The following is an 18,676-nucleotide window of genomic DNA, read 5'->3' as shown; positions in this document are numbered from 1 at the left end:
AGGTGACATGCTAAAATCACGGTGGTTAGGTGTTATACCCCATCATGTTATATACCATTGGATTCGGAATTTTGAGCGGAATGCAATGCAAAAAACCGGAGTGAAATATCTCCTTTCTATCAAACGTTATGGCCAAAAAACCGGAGAACAAAAAATGCATGAATCCCTATGGAAAGTGAAAGTGAGCCATATTGCATGTTTACCCGTGTGTAGGCAAGCTTGCCTTAGTCCGTTGGAAAGGGCAGGCTGAGAGGAATCCAACAACACCAGAATGGTCCTGATCCAATGAATGCAGCCCCCCAAAACACCTGAGAAGTAACTTCCTCCCTCCAAGCGGATGAATGTATTGAGCCCTTTGGAAAGTGAAACTCAGCCTCATGGTTGCGTTTACTCGCGAGTAAGCAAACATGCCTTGGCTGGTGTGGAAGATCAAGTGAAGGAGAGTGCAAGGCTACCAGAATGGTCCTGATCCTATGCACTTGGAGCTAAACAAGTGCTCCAGACGGCAGCCCCCCCACCCCGCCACTGAAAAGGATCAAAACAGAGGCTTCAGCTGATAAGGTGAACCTTTTTGAGGCTTGCAAAGCCAGGTGGATCCTGACAGTGATCTGGTTTAAACAGAAGAACTTAAATTGAACTGGGCACTGGATAGGGCTGAAAACCGTACTGATTTTGGAGGGGGGGGTGTTATTGCAGGCAGACTGCAGAGGAAATTCACTTGGTGGACCAGGGCTGGCTTCTGCTTATTTAATTATTTGTTCTACTTTAATTATTTATACTTATTTATTTTAATTTGTCTGATGATGTCACTTCCACCATGACATCACTTCTGGTGGGTCTTGGACAGATTGTCATTCTAAAAAGTGGGTCCCAGTGCTAAAAGTTTGAGAACTGCTGCAATAAGGTGTTAGTAAGTTGACACCTGGGGGTGTGTGTGACACCACTAGTGACCAAAATCACTAAAATCACAGTTTGGAGGAATAATACCATCATGTTCTATCAATCAATGCATAATTTCATGCAGAATGTGTTCTATCTTTGTTCTATCAAAAGGTACAGCCAAAAAACCAGTGGGGGCGGAGTGATGGTACATCACCACGCCCACCACCTGGGGTGTTGCCCTGCCCACTACATGGGGGGTGACACGCTGGCATCCCGCACCGGGTGACATGAACCCTAGTGGGGAAAAAAATCTTTTAAAACAGAGGTGGGCAAAATAAGGTCCAGGGAGGGACAGATATGGCCACCACACAAGAGGGGTGGACAACAATTGGGGCACACCTTCCAAGACCAGGGAGGCTTCGACTTCGTCTTTTCTGCTGGGAAGACACAATGAAGTTCCAGTTTGTCTTTCCTCAGTGCCAGGGCCTGAACAGTCCGCACAAGCAAGAAAAGCATTTATTTTAAAGATGTAAAAGCAAGGATTCGTCCACAGTGTCCAGGAATGTGGTAATAGATAGGAGTAAATCATGCTTCACTGTAGTTCTGGGCAACAGTGAAAGGGGTTGGTGTTGCTGCTGTCACCCCTTTGCTTCCTGGGGGGGAGGGCTGCCTGGCTTAGTGAGTGGTAGTGGGGACTAGTGGGGACAGCAGCAGACCCTCACAGCTTGAGGCAGTGAGCACAGGCCCCTTGACCTATGTCCCATCAACCCCAATCTATGAAACCACTTGTAGTGAGGGGAGGACCGTCAAGGTGCTGAGACTACGCGGCCTTTTAGGACACCATGTTTCCTCTGGAGGACTTCATCTGCAGGTTCCCAGCCTTGCAGCTTGGTCATCATACGTCACACTCCAGTTGTGGGAAGCAGCCTATGGTGCGGGCCATTTCCACATTTGCTTTGTGACCAAGGGTGATTCCTGTTGTCGCAACGGTCTGGAAGTTGCAAAACGGCACGAACATTTCCTTAGGTCACAGTCCACAGGGGTCCGTGTCTTACTCAACTCAGCACTTCCTGGTCTTATATCTGCAGGCAAACATGGGAACTGCAACGCTGGACTGGATTTAGGGGACAACCAGTCCAGCATCCTCTCGCCAACTGCTCTCAGCCAGAGGTCCCTGGGGCGGAAACTCACAAGTGGGGGCAACTTGGACTCTGCTTGATACATACATTGGGAATCTCTGTGAGGTTCTCCACATTGCTTCAGGAAGGCAGTGCAGTTGAGGGGGTAGCAGAATTGTAGGGCAAGGGAGGAAGTTGTAGGGTTTTGGAGAGCTGCCATGTGACAAGACGCCACAGGGAAGCTTTGCACCCACAACGGATGTCACAAGGTGCAAACATCTTTACAGGACGGCACTCAGGAGGCTTCTTCCAGTCAGGGCAAGTCAAGAAATCCAAAAAAGGATTACCCAGCATTTCCTCCACACTCACACTTGGCAATTCACCCACTGCAAACGCGCACATGTTGCAAGAGGCGTGTTGTTCAGTTCACTGCTGAGGTTAGTTACTGACAGAAAGATTCAGCAGTCGCTCAAGGCATCCTGGGTGGAAACAGCACAAATGATTCTGGAACTGTGCTCAGTCCTCCTGGACATAAGTAATTGGCTAGACTCCACAAGACGGAATGGGCTCGGTCTAGAACTAAACACAGGCAGGCCGTGCATCGCAGTCAGAAGTTTTGACACTTGATGGTGCCACCTGCAAATCGCTTGGGTCAGGAGAGATGGCATTCTTGCTTTGAAACTCAGCCCTGAACAAGCCCATACCCTCTCAGCCTCAGTCTTCCCCAGCTGCAAAATGGGGATAATGATGTACTTACTCACCTGCTTTACAGGGTGAAGCACTCTGTACACTCCAAAGGCACTAGACCAGCCATTTTCAACCACTGAGCCGTGGCACACTAGTGTGCTACGAGTGGTCCACAGGTGTGCCACAGGAATTTGGGGGAAGTAGGGCCAACGGGGGATGTGAGCCTCCCCCCCCCCCACTGGCAGCATGGTGTGCCTTGTCAATTGTCAAAAACCTGATGGTGTGCCTTGACAATTTTAGTGCCTTGTCAGTGTGCCACGAACTGAAAAAGACTGAAAACCACAGCACTAGACAGATGCTAGCTAGGACTTCTTAAAAAGAAAGAAGTTGTTCTGGAGCAGATTCCACCCACTCCACCCCCTATTTGCCCTGGATAAGAAGCTGGCATGGACACCAGTCCCCAGTACTGGTGATGCACAACAGGGGGTGACTGTGTTACTGCCTGCTTGACACACAGTAGCCAGTGCTAAATGACACACTGGGTTAAGGGCCCCTGTACTCTGACCCAGCAAGGACTGTGCCCTTGAGCCAGGGCTCAGCCCTTGGTTTTCAGTTCAGCTCTAAAAGGTCATTAACATGTGCCTCTGAACACGTGCAGAGTGCATTTCCTTGAGGATCTTGGATTTGAGGGCAGCAAATTCCAGATCAGAGACTGATTCACAAACGACCTTGGGGTCCCCTACCCAGTACTCCCCGTTTTAGCAGGATGAGGCCAGCCTTTGGTCTCCAGGCACCCCCATCCCTCTTCTCTGCAGTTTTGCACTGGTGACAAGGCCCATCTCCATCTCCCGTTCTGACAGGCAGAGAAAAACTTGGCACTGAGCAAACTTAGTCTCTTTTTTGGACATCTGAATCCCAGCCAAGCTGCTCCAGCCCCTAGAGGATGCTGGACCCTGAATTCTCCCTTCTCTATAGTAGGAAACAGCCCAGAGAGAAGGAGGGAGTGAAGCAGAGTCAAGAGGGGAGCCCGTTTCCAGCTGGTCTTTCTTGAAATGGAGTTTAAAAGCCTTTTTTTTTTTTTTGTGAAGGGGACAGTAAGGAAAAAGAACCTGCTCGTGCCCTTGGGGAGCAAAGGTGCAAAGTCACCTCCAAACTGAAAGGAAGAGTTTCCACACTGCATCCATCCACCCTCCTCACCCCAAAGGAGGGGAGGGACCCGCCGTGGAATGTTTGGAAGGCACAAAGGGACATGGGGTTTCTGCCAGGAGATGACTCAGTGCTGGCAGCCAACTTGAGACAGGCTCCTGGGCCTGGGAATTCCAGCTGACCGTGGAAATATGGGCTGGTTGCAATACGGCCAGACCCCAAGCCCGGCGGAGAGAAGAGCCTGCAGGCCACGGTCGTCAAAAACAAGAGAACCCCACCGTCGCAGGTCAGAGAGATCAGCCTTGTTCTCAGCAGCTGCTGCCCACCCCAGAAACAGCTGCAACAAAGCACGAGGGATGCAAGATCCTAAGACGCCTTGTGCCCTCCGTTCCTTCTGTATGTACAGAACAGAAAGTGCACCAGGGCAGGGGATAAGAAGGGAAGACTCTTTCAGTTAAACTCGCACGTCAATATGGCTCTTCTGTTCAATGTGCAAACACATGAAATAGTGGAGCACGCAATTTACAAGGCCTGAGAAAAGAGCCAGCCCGTTTGACCAATCTGCAAATAATGATGTACAACAGACGTTCTCACACGTTTAGCACTGGGACCCACTTTTTAGAATAAGAATCTGTCGGGACCCACCGGAAGTGATGTCATGACCAGAAGTGACATCATCCAGCAGGAAAAGTTTTGACAATCCTAGCCTGCAATCCTACCCACACTTACCCAGGAGTAAGTCCCATTTATTATCATTGTTAAAAGCATATACGTAGTAGCCTGTTGAAAGGACAGGTCTGTGACATTTCCCCAAATGCAGTCACATCCCATGGTAGCATCGTCTATTAAAAATAAAATATTGAAATGAATGGGGATCCACCTGAAATTGGCTCATGACCCACCTAGAGGGTCCTGACCCACAGTTCACGAAACACTGATGTACAGCATTATGAAAAGTGTACAGCCTTTCAACATGCCTTGATTGCCTTTACAGTAGAGTAAGCAAGTATTATTATGTCCATTTTGCAGATGGGCAAGGCCGAGGTCAAGAAGGAGGGCCTTGCCTCATGCCACTTAGTGAGCCGGCAGATGCAAGATCTGAACCAGGGAAAGTCCCAATTCACAGCTCAATCTCTCAGCAACTAGGACATGCCTGGATAAGGGCATCTAAATTTATGAGCCCTCTTTTCAGTACTAAGGCTTAGATTTGCATTGGGAGATTGCTCCCAGCCGGTGTTTCTGGGAGTAAGGGGATGAGCAAGGCAGAGGACAATTCCATACATCCACAGCTGCCCAAAAAGCTACTGCTCGTTCGGCGCACACATCTGGGGACAGCACAAGGAAGAAAGCCACATCAGACATCAAGGAAAAGGAGGTTAACCCTGTACTCCTACAGGGTCCTGATCCCTCCCACCCCCTTCCCTGGGAAAGCAGGGAGAGAGTTGACCTGGATTCAGAATGTGGTGGAGGCAGAGGCCTGAAACCCCCTCCTCTTTCTTCTCCACATTGTGGTCCTGATACGGCTCATTCATTGAATTAAAAAAAAATTGACTGGGACTAGCATGTATGTGGTTAAATCCCCAACACCTACTTTCACCCAGCGTTCAACAGAGCAAAGATCCAGACGGCAGCGAGCTCTCCAATGCCTCAGGAACAGCAATCTCCCTGGGACTGAAGCTGGGATCTTTGGCATGCTAAATAAAGACCCTCCCAGTGATGAACAGAGAATGCTGCTGCCTATGGATTCAGACCCTTGGCCCGTTTCACTCAGCACTGTCAAGCTCTGATTGGCAGCATCGCTTCAAGGTCTCAGATTCGGCATCTTTCTCAGCCCTACCTGGAGATGCTGCCAGCGGATGAACCTGGGACACGCTGCATCCAAAACAACACAGGCCCTCTATAGGTGACTACGCGTAGATGAAATAAGAACAACATCTGAGAGCACCTGACTGGCTCTTTCCTTTCTAGCACTGTCCATGACTGAGACAGGGCCAGCCCATTCATGAGGCTGACTGAGGCTCTTGCCTCAGGTAGAGGATTGGCAGGAGGTGCAATCCTCCACAACCCCTCCACATCCCACACCATGGATTTGAAAACGAACAGAGCAGAAGAAAAACAGAGCAGAAGGAGATGTTCTAGTCCACTCTCCTCTCCTCTCCCCCACTTTCGCCCCATTCCACTCTTTCTTCCAGCAAACACAAGGAGAAAAAAAGAGTGGCAGATGTGGCAGTTGGCATGCCACCAGGTAAGAAAGGTGCTACTTGGGCTGGCCATGGCCCAAGGCTTGCAACAACTCCCCCTCCCCTTATCCAGAAGGCCAGCGAGGCTTAACAGTTACACGCACACTGAGAACCGAGATGGCTGGGTATTTCGATTCAGTGAATGAAAGGCTGACATATCACTGCCCCTCTGCATCTCTGCTATGGAGTCATTCAGAGCAAAGAGCCCCCCCCCCAAAGGGGCAGCTTCCTCCTCCCCCAATGACCTGCCATAGAAGCCGGCAAAACACAATTAAAGATTAGGAAACGCTTAAAAAGATGCCACGTTTTCCAAATACCAAAGAGTGACAGCAGTGATCAAGACAAGAACATTCAGCAGCTGAAACTGTGGCATGCACAAGGCAAGGTGGCATGGCGTGGCCAAAGCAGAGGACTTAGTGTGAACCCTGGATAATGTAAAACACCACCATACAGCCAGGCCCAGGCCTCAACACTGATTGGCAGCAGCTCTCCAGGGTTTCCAATGCCTTTTCCAACTCTATGTGGTGATGCTTCCAGGAACTGAAGAAAGACCCTCTGCAGAGAAAGGAAGGGCTCTGCCACTCAGCTACTGTTCATCCTGCCATTCAGCTCTGAAGCCCGCAGGTTAGTCATTCACTTTCAGCTCAGCCAACTTTACAGGGTTATTGTGAGGATAAAGGAGGCAAAATTTCAACAGCAGCAAAAAGTGCCCCAGGGATTGCCACCCAAACACCCCTAGGCAGGCTCGCTTCCTCCTGCACAGTGCCCGGAATCCCTGCGTGTAGCCAGGGGAGTCTTTGCGTCGGTAGCACAAGTGCATTATTAATCTTTTAAGACAGGCTTTTGTGTAAGGAAATGGTGGGCTGGCATTTTTCTGGCGGAGTTATTTTTAGGTAAGGTTTTTTTTTCCTTATTCCCAGCTTTCTGGGTTCAGGACCCAGGCAAGCAATGTGAACAGGAGCAGCCTACATTCTGGAGGGAGGGGAGGAGGAGAACTTCATAGGAGTGGAGCCCAAAGACACCTCCCACCCACCCACCCCCCAGGAGACAGGATGCCCCCTCTCAATTGACACTTGCCCTGCCTGTAAGAGAGATTGCTTGCCCTCCTGCTAAGAGGAGCCTTGTTGCAAAATATCAGACAAGTTGCCGGAATGTCACATTTCTCAAACCCCACCAGTGCCGTAAATATATTGACAGCAAATTGTCTTGGGTAGAAACATTTATCAACGGCACACTGACCAGTACATGAATTTAAAAAGGCAACAAGGGTGCAGGCAATTGATGTGCTGCAGGGAGATGACAACACACTCACATACAGGCTCTCACCACACACAATGGCAAACCCACACATTGAAAATTGAAAAAGAAATAAGACTGCACAGCCAAGAATGCCATTCGCCCTCTGAACTCCCCCCCCCAGCCTGCAATAGGCCTCCCAGGGGAGGGGGCTCACATACATACATACCCACACACACGCCATGCCTTCCTGCACATGCAAGTTGCAGTCATTTCATGCACCGTGCGCACCACGCTGCAATGCTCAGGTCTTTCCCACATGCCAGGCATCTTCAGCAACAGCATCCCCCGGGGTGGGCTGCGCACAAGTGCATGGCCAGTGTTAAATTCCACACTGCTGCCCCACTGGAGAGAGCACTCTCCTAACGTCGTCGTCACAAGGCAAAAGTGGCAGGGGGAGAAGTCCGACTTGCCCTCAGGTGAGCTGGCACTGACATCCCATAGCCCCCTCCCCACATCAAGAGCTGCCCCCCCAGAAGACACAGCAACGCCACATGGAACAAGGGTAGTAAACATGTCACCAGCGCAAGGCGAAGCCCACCAGCACCAGTTCCGTGGCTGCCTGGGGTGAGGGCTTTTCTGCCCAGCAGCAAAGGGGGCTTCAGCCCACCCCACACTTCCACCCTGCGAGGCGGGACAGCTGTAGGCTTCTCCGGACCAGCGAGCAGTCCCATCCCCTGCGCCGTGACCTTTCTCCCAACCGCATGCATGTGGGCAGACTGCACTCTGCACCCACTCAGAGGCACCCTTGTCTTCCTTGGCACTTACTCCAAGGCTCAAGCCTAGCAGTTTAGGAGCACAAAGCACCCCCCCCCGCTTCCTTCCTCCACCCCCCACAAGGGCTTCCTTCACCCCTCCGGTCCAGAACTGCACTGAGTCCAGGGCAACACCAGCCCGGGGAAGGGCTTGCGCCAAGGGCAGCAGAGCGACGGGCTGCTTTTGCCTCCTGCACTCTGCACGCGCCCAGAGGCGCCCTCGCTCCCCCTCCTTCCCGAGCAGCGCTGACACTGAGAAGAGATCCGGGGCAGTGGGGCAAGTTGGCTCCCCTCCCAAGGGCGGGAGCGGCGCCGGCACTCACCGGGGCTCCTGCGGGCGGCTGCGGTCTGCCCGCCCTGCGCGCTCGGCTCTGCCTCGCTGGAAGGCGGGCGGGCGGGCAGGAAGGAGGCGAGGCGAGGCGAGGCGGCCGCCCTCGGTGCGTCCCACCCAGCCCTGCCGCGCTCCGGGCGAGCGCACTGCGCAAGGCGGAGCCCTTCGCGGGACTCCGGGCGAGTAAGGCGAGCATCAGCCTCAGCCTCGGCGCCGGGCACCATCACGCCCCCTCCCCGGAGGGGCTCATCCAGCCTGAAGGTCTTTCCCCAATAGGGCCTCTGAGCATGTGCAGAGGGCTTCTGAATGGGGCACCCACTGCAGAAACCTGCGATGGAGGCGGGGGGGGGGGGCGAGAGTGTCTTCTCACCACCTTCCACCCTTGCGAGGGGAGTTAACTTGCCCCACCGCCCGGGATCTCTTCTCAATGTCGCCGATGCGTGGAAAGAAGGGAGAGAGTGTGAGCACCTCTGGGCGCATGCAGAGTGCAGGAGGCAAAAACAGCCCGTCCAGGCTGGCGCTCACCCCACAAATATCACACACACACCCCCAACAAAATTCTACACAAACCAAATCTGGAGAGACAAAATCTGCAGTACAAGCCTATGCCTGTTTACTCAGAAGTAAGTTCTACTGTGTTCAGTTGTGGCTTACTCCCAAGTAAGCATGCCTGAGATTGCAGCCGCAGTGGAGCCAGGCATTAGTAAACCAGAACAAAACTAAGTCAACCGTGTCACAGAGCATGTGCAGAGTGTCTTCTACTTTTCCTCTTGGAGTCCTGAGGAACCAATGGAAGCTGCCTGAGCTGGAGGGCAAAGGACTGAAGAGTGCATTTTCCACATCACTGCGCACGCCCCCCCAACCCCCAAATTCCTGGGAAAAATAAATTATTTATTTACCAGATTTAGTTTGTTCACATTTACTCAGAGATAAACCCAGTTGCAGTCCAGTGGGGCTTGCTCCCAAGTACATGTGTACCAAGTACATGTGTGCTTCTAGAGAGCCCAATTCTATGCATGTCTACTCAGAAGTAAGTCCCATTTTGGTCAAGGGTAAGCGTGGTTAGGATTGCAACCTTAGAAAGGGCAGGCTTACCCTGAAAAGCAGGTGTAAGAGTTAGACACACCATGTCCCAGAGCATGCGCAGAGTGTTTCTCCTTGGAGCATATCTGGAAGGAAGGGGGCTATCCTGGCTTCAGTCACTCAGCAGCAGGTAATGGGAACAGAAAGGAATAATGGCAGCTTTTTGGCATACAAAAGGATTCAGCGAAACATGCTAAATAGTTATGACAAGCTAAATGCTGATGGGGGCCTCTTGGGTGCCATGGGGACTGGGGAGGGATCGGGGAGCTGGTTTCCCTTAACTCCCATGGCCCCCCTAGAACCCTGCCTGAACTTAAATTTGGGCACTGTGTCAAGATGGGCAGACAGCAGAAGACAAACAGGGATTCTGACCCCAGTCCGTGGGGATGTTTTTCTTGCAGAAATTGCACTGGAGCCCTGGGAAGTGATACATTTCCTTCGGTGCAGTGGGGTTTGCACCGGGAAGATGCTCCCCCAGGAACTGGGCCTGATCTCTGCCAATCGGGAAGCAAGGCTGCCATTTGGGCTGGCCCCCTTGAGCATCTCCCCCCCCCCACACACACACACACACTGGAAGGGAAACCAATGAAGGTTGCTAAAAATATGTGCAGTAATCAAGGTGTACAGGTGTGGGGGAGGGGAAGTGGGTGTGCAGCCTCTGGAGGGTGCCCATGGTAAGTGTAGCAGCAGGCACCCAGGGGGCAAGAAGGCAGATGCAAAGGCACAAATGCAGCCCTCCGGGGGTCCAGAGCTGGCTTCATCATTTGGTAATGCAGCATCCCCTGGTTGCCATGGCAACCACCTCTGCAGGGCTGTGATTGGAGGGGACTGGAGGGCCTGGCACTAGCTCAAGCCCCCCCCCATTCTTTGCTCCCATATCCCACCCCGTGAACCAGGTTGTATGTCTGCCTATGAGGCAGAGACAGAAACAGAATGGAAAACAGGGCCACACTGGCCAGAAACAGGGCCACACTGGCCTGGTTCAGGGGCCCATGCCATCTGGAGACCCTTCTGCCCGCCAGCACTGGCTGGGTCAAGAAGGTGGTTGCAGTTAACTAGTCATGAGTGCACGGCCCTCTGGAGCACCCTTTGCTTTTATTGCAATATACAATTCATGGCACACCTTGGGCTCCCTCACCTTGCACACTCCTTGCTGGTCAGAAGTGCTGAAAGCACCTTTTTGAACATGTGCAGCCTGCTTCCCCCCCCCCGCCCGCCCGCCCTGCTTAAAAAATAACTAGCCGTTCCATACAGGGGATCAGTAAGTGCAAAACCAGGAATCTGAATCCCACATTAAGTATGGCCAAGGCAAGGCGTGCCAACTTGGGGGGTGAGAACAGCCAGCCTCCTGGCACCCTCTTTACCCCTGGGGAAAAAGGGCTCAGTTCTCATTAGATATTTTTTGCTGAAATGTCACACAGCTCTGAAGAATGCTTGGCTGTTTGTTCTTGTCATATAATCATGGGATGTGGGAGCTGAAAGGGACCTTGGAGGTCATCTAGTCCAACCCTTGACTCTGGGCAGAAAACTGTTACAGTATCCCTGACACTCTTTGCAGATGTGTGTGCCCACTTTTGTGTGAATGTCCCTACACACATCTAGGTTAAAAATCAACAGAGGCGCCAGTGGCGTAGCTGTAGGGGGGCGGAGCACCCAGTTTGGCAGGGAGCCTCAGCGCGGCAGGCAAGCAGCCCCTCCCTTTGGAGCCATTCCCGGCAGGGTTTGCAAAACGGAGCCATATGACTCCGTTTTGCTCCCCACACTAGGAATGGCTCCGAAGGGAGGGGCCGCTTGTCCGCTCCCTCCCAGACTGGGTGCGCCGCCCCCCCACAGCTACGCCACTGAGAGGAGCTGGACGCTTCAAAAATGTAGAGTATGTATATGTGTTGAAAGCAATGTGTGGACAACTTGTGCACATGTAGATCACATGTAGTGCTATACACACATGACTTTGTACAGGGGTTTTTATGTGCACAACTGCACGTATTCATTTTAACCAGCAACCCATGGACTAGACCTGTCAAGAATGTAGGACACTTTACACGGAGGTGAGCTGAACACTGAAAATGCATACAGGTGGACACTGTATGTGTGTTGAACACGACATGTCAATAGGACTGTTGTCAGAATCTCCACCTCTGTTTCAAAGGTAGAAAAATCAGACAAGGAGTACCCTTGAAAAGGGTACACAAGAAAAGCCCTCCACAATGGCCCCCACACAGGAGAGAAATGCATCCTTCTCCCCCGCCATTGTTCCCTTGCAACCAGAGCTCAGGGGGTAAACTGCCACTGATGCTGGAGGTTCCATGTAGCCCTCATTACTAGTAGCCATTGAACGTTTTGTCCTCCATGCATTTGTCTAGTCCTCTTTGAAAGCCGTCTATGCCAGTCGCCATCACAGCATCTTGTTGCAACCAGTTCCACAGGCTAGTGCACTTTGTGAAAAGGTCCTGCCTTTTGTCAAGCCAGGACCTCATGCCAAACTTTTTCCACAGCAGGGCTTAGGGCTTTTCTGGCTGGAAAAAAAGGTAATGATTGAGGTTTGTAAAATGATGCAAGATGTAGAGAGAGCAGGGAGAGAGGAGCTTTTTCTCCTGATAAAAGAACTGGGGAGGGTGGTGAAATCCTTTGCAGCTAAGAAAGACCCACCTCGCCCTGACATGTCAGGGAGAGACTGCTTCCAGGCAAGGCATGGCCCCTCAAACCAGTGGTCATGCAAACCATTCCAGCTCTCCAGCCTAATTTCAGGTGCAGTGTGGGGAAGTGGTTAGAGTTTGTCCTTGGGTCAGGAACAGAGACATTTAAATCCCTACTCAGCCATAAAATTTACTGGGTGACCCTGGGCCTGCTGCCATCTCTCAGCTGGACCTACCTCACAAGGTGGTTGTGAGGATAAGCGCTGGGAAAGGAACCATGCAAAGCTGTGGACGCTCCTGGGAGAGAGGAAAGACTACCAACGTGGGGGGTGCAAATAATTCCATACTGCGGATGGCTCTGTCAGTGTATGAGCCATGCCTCTTTGCTGTGTGCTGGCTTCTGTTTGCTGCCCCCAATCGGTCAGACAGCATCGCTCAGTGTGCGGCGCTGCCGTTGGCCCCCCTGAGCAGCCAATTAATTACCTTCAGCCCTGCCAAGCTGCAGAGCCAATTATGGCCAAAGGAGCACTAACTTGGGCAGTCAGGCCTACAGCATGAGACCACCCCCTAGGCCCACTCCTCTCCTGCAGGCAGAGATAGAGACCCAGGGAGCTCATGGCAGCAATCAGAGGGAACCCCCCTCCAGGTGCAACTTCAAAGCAGGGAAGAGTCATCAAACCCACCCAAAGCAGGGAAGAGCAGATCAAACCCACCCTCTCCTCCCAGGGCTTCATGGAAGCCGGCTGGTTCTGATTTTTTAAGAGTACTTCTGAGCAAGTAAAGAGTGCCTTTTCCAAAGGTCCCAGGGTCAATCTGCACCGGTATGTCCAGGTAGAGTATAGAAAAACTTTTGAAAAGTCTAAAATCCTGGCGACCCCTGAAGCTTAATCCACATCTCTCTCGCTCTCTCTCTGCTTCTCCTCTTCTCCAAATAGAAGAGCAGGAACTCAGTGTGACAACCACCCCATAAAGACTCTGCAACAACAAGTACCTTTAAATTTCTTCTCCTACCACTTCTAATATTTCATCTAAGCATCTCATTTCATCCCAGACTCCTGCAGTCTGTTGTCATAGTTTTAAAATGGGATTAAAAATCCCAAATAGGAATATTAAAAATATTTAATGTGCTAGCCAGTCTATGTGTGTTTCGTCAGAAGTCCATCCTACTTGTTTTTACTCACAGGACTTACAGGTTAAACTAGTACTGGAGTTTAGCCTGAATGTAACATAAGCTAGGTACATCCCTCCCTTCAGAAACTCCTTGGCTTTAGAGATGTTAAGAAATGCCCCTAGGCTAATTTCTCAGTTTGCTTCCTCCTGAGCCTGATGCTCAGCTGTGGCCCTTTGGAAAAAGTTTCAAAAGGGGCATCTAAGTGTTCCTGCTCTAGTGGAATTCCCGGGGGTCCCTTCCCCACCCTGCTGACCTACACCCCAAGGGCGAGCAGAGTTAAGGTGCCTCTGGTATTGCCATAGATTCAGGCTGTTTATTCTGGGCAGAGTCCCTCCCCTCCCCCCACCAAAAAACCTGGCAAGGCCTTTGATGATCAAGAACACAGCAGGTGTGGCTACAGAAGAGGACTATTTTTAGTCCATCTCCCAGGGTGTGAAGGAGCAGCTGTTGTGGCGGCTGGAGTGAATGAGTGGCACATTCTCCACTCTCTGCCTGATGCCTGGAGGGCCACGACTGACCAACTGGCACCAGGCAGGGAAGGGAAATTTGCTCAAGGTCATAGAGAAAAAACAAACTCGGGCTGCCATCCTATGCAATTTTCTAAGCCCCATTGAGCACAGTGGGACTAATTTCGGAGCCAGCAATAGGGTTGTCGGTTTGTCAGAAACTCTAGCAGAGACTGGTGCTTGAATCACGTGTGGCATCCTTTTCCCAGCCCAACCTGGAGAAGCTGCCAGGGACTGAACCGGGAACTCTGCAGGCTAAGCGAGGTCTTTGCCCTGAATTTTGGACCCTAAGAAAACTGCCTTTGACGCAGTCTGACCTTTGGTCTATATAGCTTGGCATTGTCAAGCATCGACTGGCAGCATCTTTGCAGGGTTTCAGAAAGGTGTCTTTTCCCAGCCTTACCTGGAGAAGTTGCTTGGGGTTGAAGCTGGAACCTTCTGCATTCAAAGCAGGGGCTCAACCCCTGAGCTTTCCCCCTTTTCCTCCACCGAGGACTTGTGCAGATAGCAGAAGGTCCAAGATCCTTCTCAGTCCACTTCTGTTGAGAGGCAGGATGTGTCATCAACTGAAACACCCAGGCAGACTTCCAGGATTATCCAATTTAAAAAAAATAAAATGTGGTATCATTTGATCTTGTTTCTGGGGCCAGCTGAGGCTTATCACCATCCAACATCCAATATTTTTCCTCCTCTCACTGTATGGCCTCAAAAAGGAAGAGTGGAACAGAGAGGAAGTGCGGAGGAGAAGATGGTGATTGTCTTCAACTCTCAAGTTTCTCCTCTGTTCCATTCCCATACAACAAAGAATTGTTGTAGTAGCAATGGCAGCAGCCAAAAGAGGGGAGAGTGGCCCTGTTTATTTTCCTCTGAGAGCTGCAGACAGTGCCCAGGCATTCCTATTTTTAAAGGACCCCAACAACTCCAGCACATGATGTGTGAAAAATGAATGCTTCCCCACCATAAACGAAGAGTGTGATAAACAAAGTTGAATGGCTTGAATTCAGAGAGGCTTCCAAGCTGAGCTTTTCCCCAGGCAGTTCTGTAGTATCTCTGCAGGAGATGGTGGCACCTATGGGACAGATTGATTGTGTGGCAGGCACCTTCTTGGGTCAGGGCCCATGTCCTCAGATGCGCAAAGTGTATCTTTGGCAAATGAGATATACAGATACTTACAGGCCTGGTGGGGGTGTAGAGAAAAGGTAAACAGTGGAGACATAAGACCATGAAATGGAAGAGCTGCACCAGGCATGCCACACTTCTATGCAAAGAGGATAAAGGGCAACAGCACTTTAGTCTCAACAGCAAAACTAGGAAGACCGTTCACACCTGCAGGAGGGGAGAAAGCCTTGCTCCTGATTAAGACTGGAACTAGCAGTCTTGGATGAGTTGCCAACAAACCTTCATTCAGCGGTTCACCCAAGAGCAGCTGGGTACACTTGGGAGGGATGTATCATAGCACCCTCTTATAGCCACACTGCATCTCTACAACAACAGTAAACTTTGCATTTCTCCATTACACTGTCTTCTCCTCCTGGCACTTATTTTAAGACCTACGACCTTTCATTTAGAGATTGCTCACTGGCACATTGCATGTCAAACATTTGGGTGGGCAATCATTTAAAGCAAGAGTTCAAAATGATCCCAAATCATTGCTAAAGGTATAGTAACAGCACAACCCTATGCATATAAATAAATCCCATTGATTTCAATGGGGCTTACTCCCAGGAAAATGCATAGGATTGCAGCCTAAACTTTATACACTCACACTGAGGATTTCTCTTCATGCATCTGATGATGCCTTCCTGTCTCTCACACCCACATCAATTGAGGCTGCTGCTTCCATGCATCTTTTGATGAGGGCTTTTTCATCCAGGAAACTTTCTGCCACAATCAATCTGTTCATCTCCAAGATGCTCCAACCCTCCTTATTCTCCCCCCTTTCAGCAGTCCTCCAGAGCTGGGAAGAGAAGATCCCTCACTGATGGGTGGCCACCCCTTGTGGATGCAGTTGCCTGCATTGAGATGGGATTGGACTAGATGACCTTCAAAGCACCTCCCAGCTCTCCCAGTCTATGATTTGAGATCTCTGGGCTTGCTCTTTCAGCAATCCTGGAATGGGCTGGGGACAAGTCATTCCAGTGTGAACTGCATCAGTTTACCCCTTTGGCTGTGCAGAAAGGAAGGGGAAGAGGGAAGCCTTTCCTCCACGTGTCGCTAAGAGCAGCCCTCCTGGATTAGGCCCAAGGCACACCTAGCCTCGCATCCTGTTTTTCCACCGTGGGCCACCAGCTGTCTCTGGGAAGCCCCAAAGCAGGACAGAAAGGCCAACCTGTCTCCTGCCAAAGCTTGCCCGCAAGTGGCATTCAGCGTTGATGAGATGAGAGACCCACCTTCTGTGAATGTGCCAAATTAAACACAATCCAAGCTACTGGCCTTCCCTGTATCTTGTGGCTGATGTTGCATCGTGTGAAGAATCCCTCCTTCTTCCATCCAAAGCCTCTTGCCAAATCCGTTTCACTGGCCCAGTTTGCTTGTTGTGAGAGAGGGAGAAACTCCACACCCTGAAGTGTCCATTGTGTTCCTCCCTTCCTCACCTTTTTTCCACCCTTAAAAGCCCCCAAACACCTTCGCCTTTTCTGGCAAGGAAGGGGCTGCAGACCTCTGATTATTTTGAGTGTCCTCTTTGGCACTTTTCCACTTCTGCCATGTTCTGCAATTGATGACCAGGATTTGTACTAAATGTGGCCACACCATCCACACCATCCATTTATACACAGGCATTATCACATTAGCAGTCTTCTTCCCAATCTCTTTCCTAATGACTTGGCTGTGTGTGTGTGTGTGTGTGCATGCGTGCGCGCACGCGCGTGTGTATGAGTGTGTGATCCCGCCCCCAATTTCTTGATTAAAGTAGCAAATTGTGGAGTAATGTGTTTTTATTCCAAGGTTACATTTTAATAAATTATAACTGCTTTAAAATAAACTATAATTATAATCACTTTAAAAATGTACTAGGTGGGTGATATAGTGTCAGCAGATGCAGCCACAGTATTATTTCTTATTGGAAAAGTAATCTATTTTAACTTCTGGAAAATATCTTAAACACCAAAATGCAGTGTTTTTGTGTTTCCCCCCAGATATTTTAACACCAAAAAGGCGGTCTTTTGCATTTCTAACAAAAAATACACTTCTATGATAGCCTAGAATTCACCCTTCTTCACCACCCCAAGACGGCTCAGAGCCCCATCTGTGTATTCTTGAAATTGGGATTTTATTTTTTGCCCCTATATTAAACACTTGACACTCGCTCTTGGCTCCTTCCTCCTAAACTCGGCACTGGGCTCCGGGAAAGGAAGGAACCAGTTAAAGAAAACAGCTTCATGCAATTGGGGGGGGGTGGCAGCTGTCCCACTGCATTTCCTATTTGGAGGGGGAGAGATCCTTCCTTTCAGCCACACGTTTGGGCATGATAAGGAAAAACCGCCATCGCCAGCAAACGGAAGTGACCTTGGCCTCTGAAGAGCGTCACCACAAGCCCACTGTGGCATTATGTATTCTGAGCACAACCAGAAACAAGCTGCGGCTGAAGGAAATGAGGCTCACTCCTTCAAGCCCCAGAGAAGCCAGATCTGGAGTTCTGCCGCGTGCAGGAGAAAGAGAGCCTTATCAGAATGAGCGGCAGCTCAGCGGTGGAGTACATCCTTCACATGCAGACCGAGAGGGCTGGAAAAGACCCCTATCTCAAGCTGCCAGCCAGTTTTGACAATGCTCAAGTTTGCCCAAGGGACAAAGGGCCCAGTGATCAGGGTCACAAACTTGCAGTACTCTGATTCCTTCCCAGGTTGCTGTTTGGGAAAGACAGACACACACTCCTCTAGACCTCTAGTTAAAGGCCAGCCCCACTTTGCCCCTGCAACACCGAGGGTAAAAATATCCTAGCCACCAGCAACCGCGTCCAGTCTGAACTTTTGGTTATTTCCTCCCCACCAGCTACACCTTCCCTGTTCCCCCCCCCCCCCCAGCAGAGCTCAGCAGCAAATACCAAACCAGGGGGCCAAGTTTGCTACAAAAACAGAAAGGGAAGAAAGTACTCCAGGTCTCATTTGCATGGAGCACAGAAGGTGGCTATTTCTGTTCCTCACCCAGCAGCCACCGCAAACCTGTGAGAGCTGATGTGGTGTAGTGTCTACGAGAGCAACAAACCAGGAAGGCTCCTAGTTTGAATCTTACCTCTGCAAAGATCTCACCAGCTCATCTTCAACCACAGCCTCAACTGCTGTATGGGGGACCTTAAAGTCTCATTGGAGGGATCCTTTGTGTATTTAAAAACCAAGTTGGCAGACTCTGGGGCCTCCGAGATGTGGGGTACAGAAATAGCACAGAGGGCTCCAATACATCCTTGTTGCAATTGTCATCCAAACTTTGACTCCAGCTCTGTAAAAGGATCTCTCACCTTCCTTTCTGTTTTGGACACACAACAATTATGGCCCACATTCCTCTCCGTCGCTTTGCTGCACTCATTTTTGATCTGGGAGTTCTAGAAAGGAAAAAATCCTGTTCTTGCACACTCTCTTACCTTCGTTCTAATCTGATACTCTAGCCCAGTGCCCTCCTCTCCACTTCCTCATCCTTTTCAGATCCAGACGGTTGGCAGAGATGGGTGAGCTGATGGAGGTAGGTAGTGGACATCCTGGCCCCCAAGGCACCTGCCTCAGTTGGCCTCATGGATGGCCCAGTTCTTAACTCCCATCATCAGCTGAACCTAGTGGAGGATGACTCCAATAATCTCACCCCACCCGACATCAGTAAAGAACATTTCTGTGGG

General features: G+C 50.7%; 1 protein-coding gene across 3 annotated transcripts in view; it reads right to left on the bottom strand.

Annotated features, from left to right (window-relative positions):
* Nucleotides 1–8,515, bottom strand: part of RASGRP2 (RAS guanyl releasing protein 2) — a 44,530-nt gene extending 36,015 nt beyond the window's left edge. For all 3 annotated transcript variants that reach the window (XM_066610159.1, XM_066610160.1, XM_066610161.1), the window contains exon 1: nt 8,448–8,515. The gene's annotated coding sequence lies outside the window, so the exon portion shown is untranslated. The remainder of the gene's footprint in view (nt 1–8,447) is intronic.
* Nucleotides 8,516–18,676: the final 10,161 nt, after the last annotated feature.

This window comes from Tiliqua scincoides, chromosome 15 (assembly GCF_035046505.1).
Source record: "Tiliqua scincoides isolate rTilSci1 chromosome 15, rTilSci1.hap2, whole genome shotgun sequence".
Classification (NCBI taxonomy): Eukaryota; Metazoa; Chordata; class Lepidosauria; order Squamata; family Scincidae; genus Tiliqua; species Tiliqua scincoides.
This window is presented reverse-complemented; position numbering and strand designations above follow the sequence as displayed.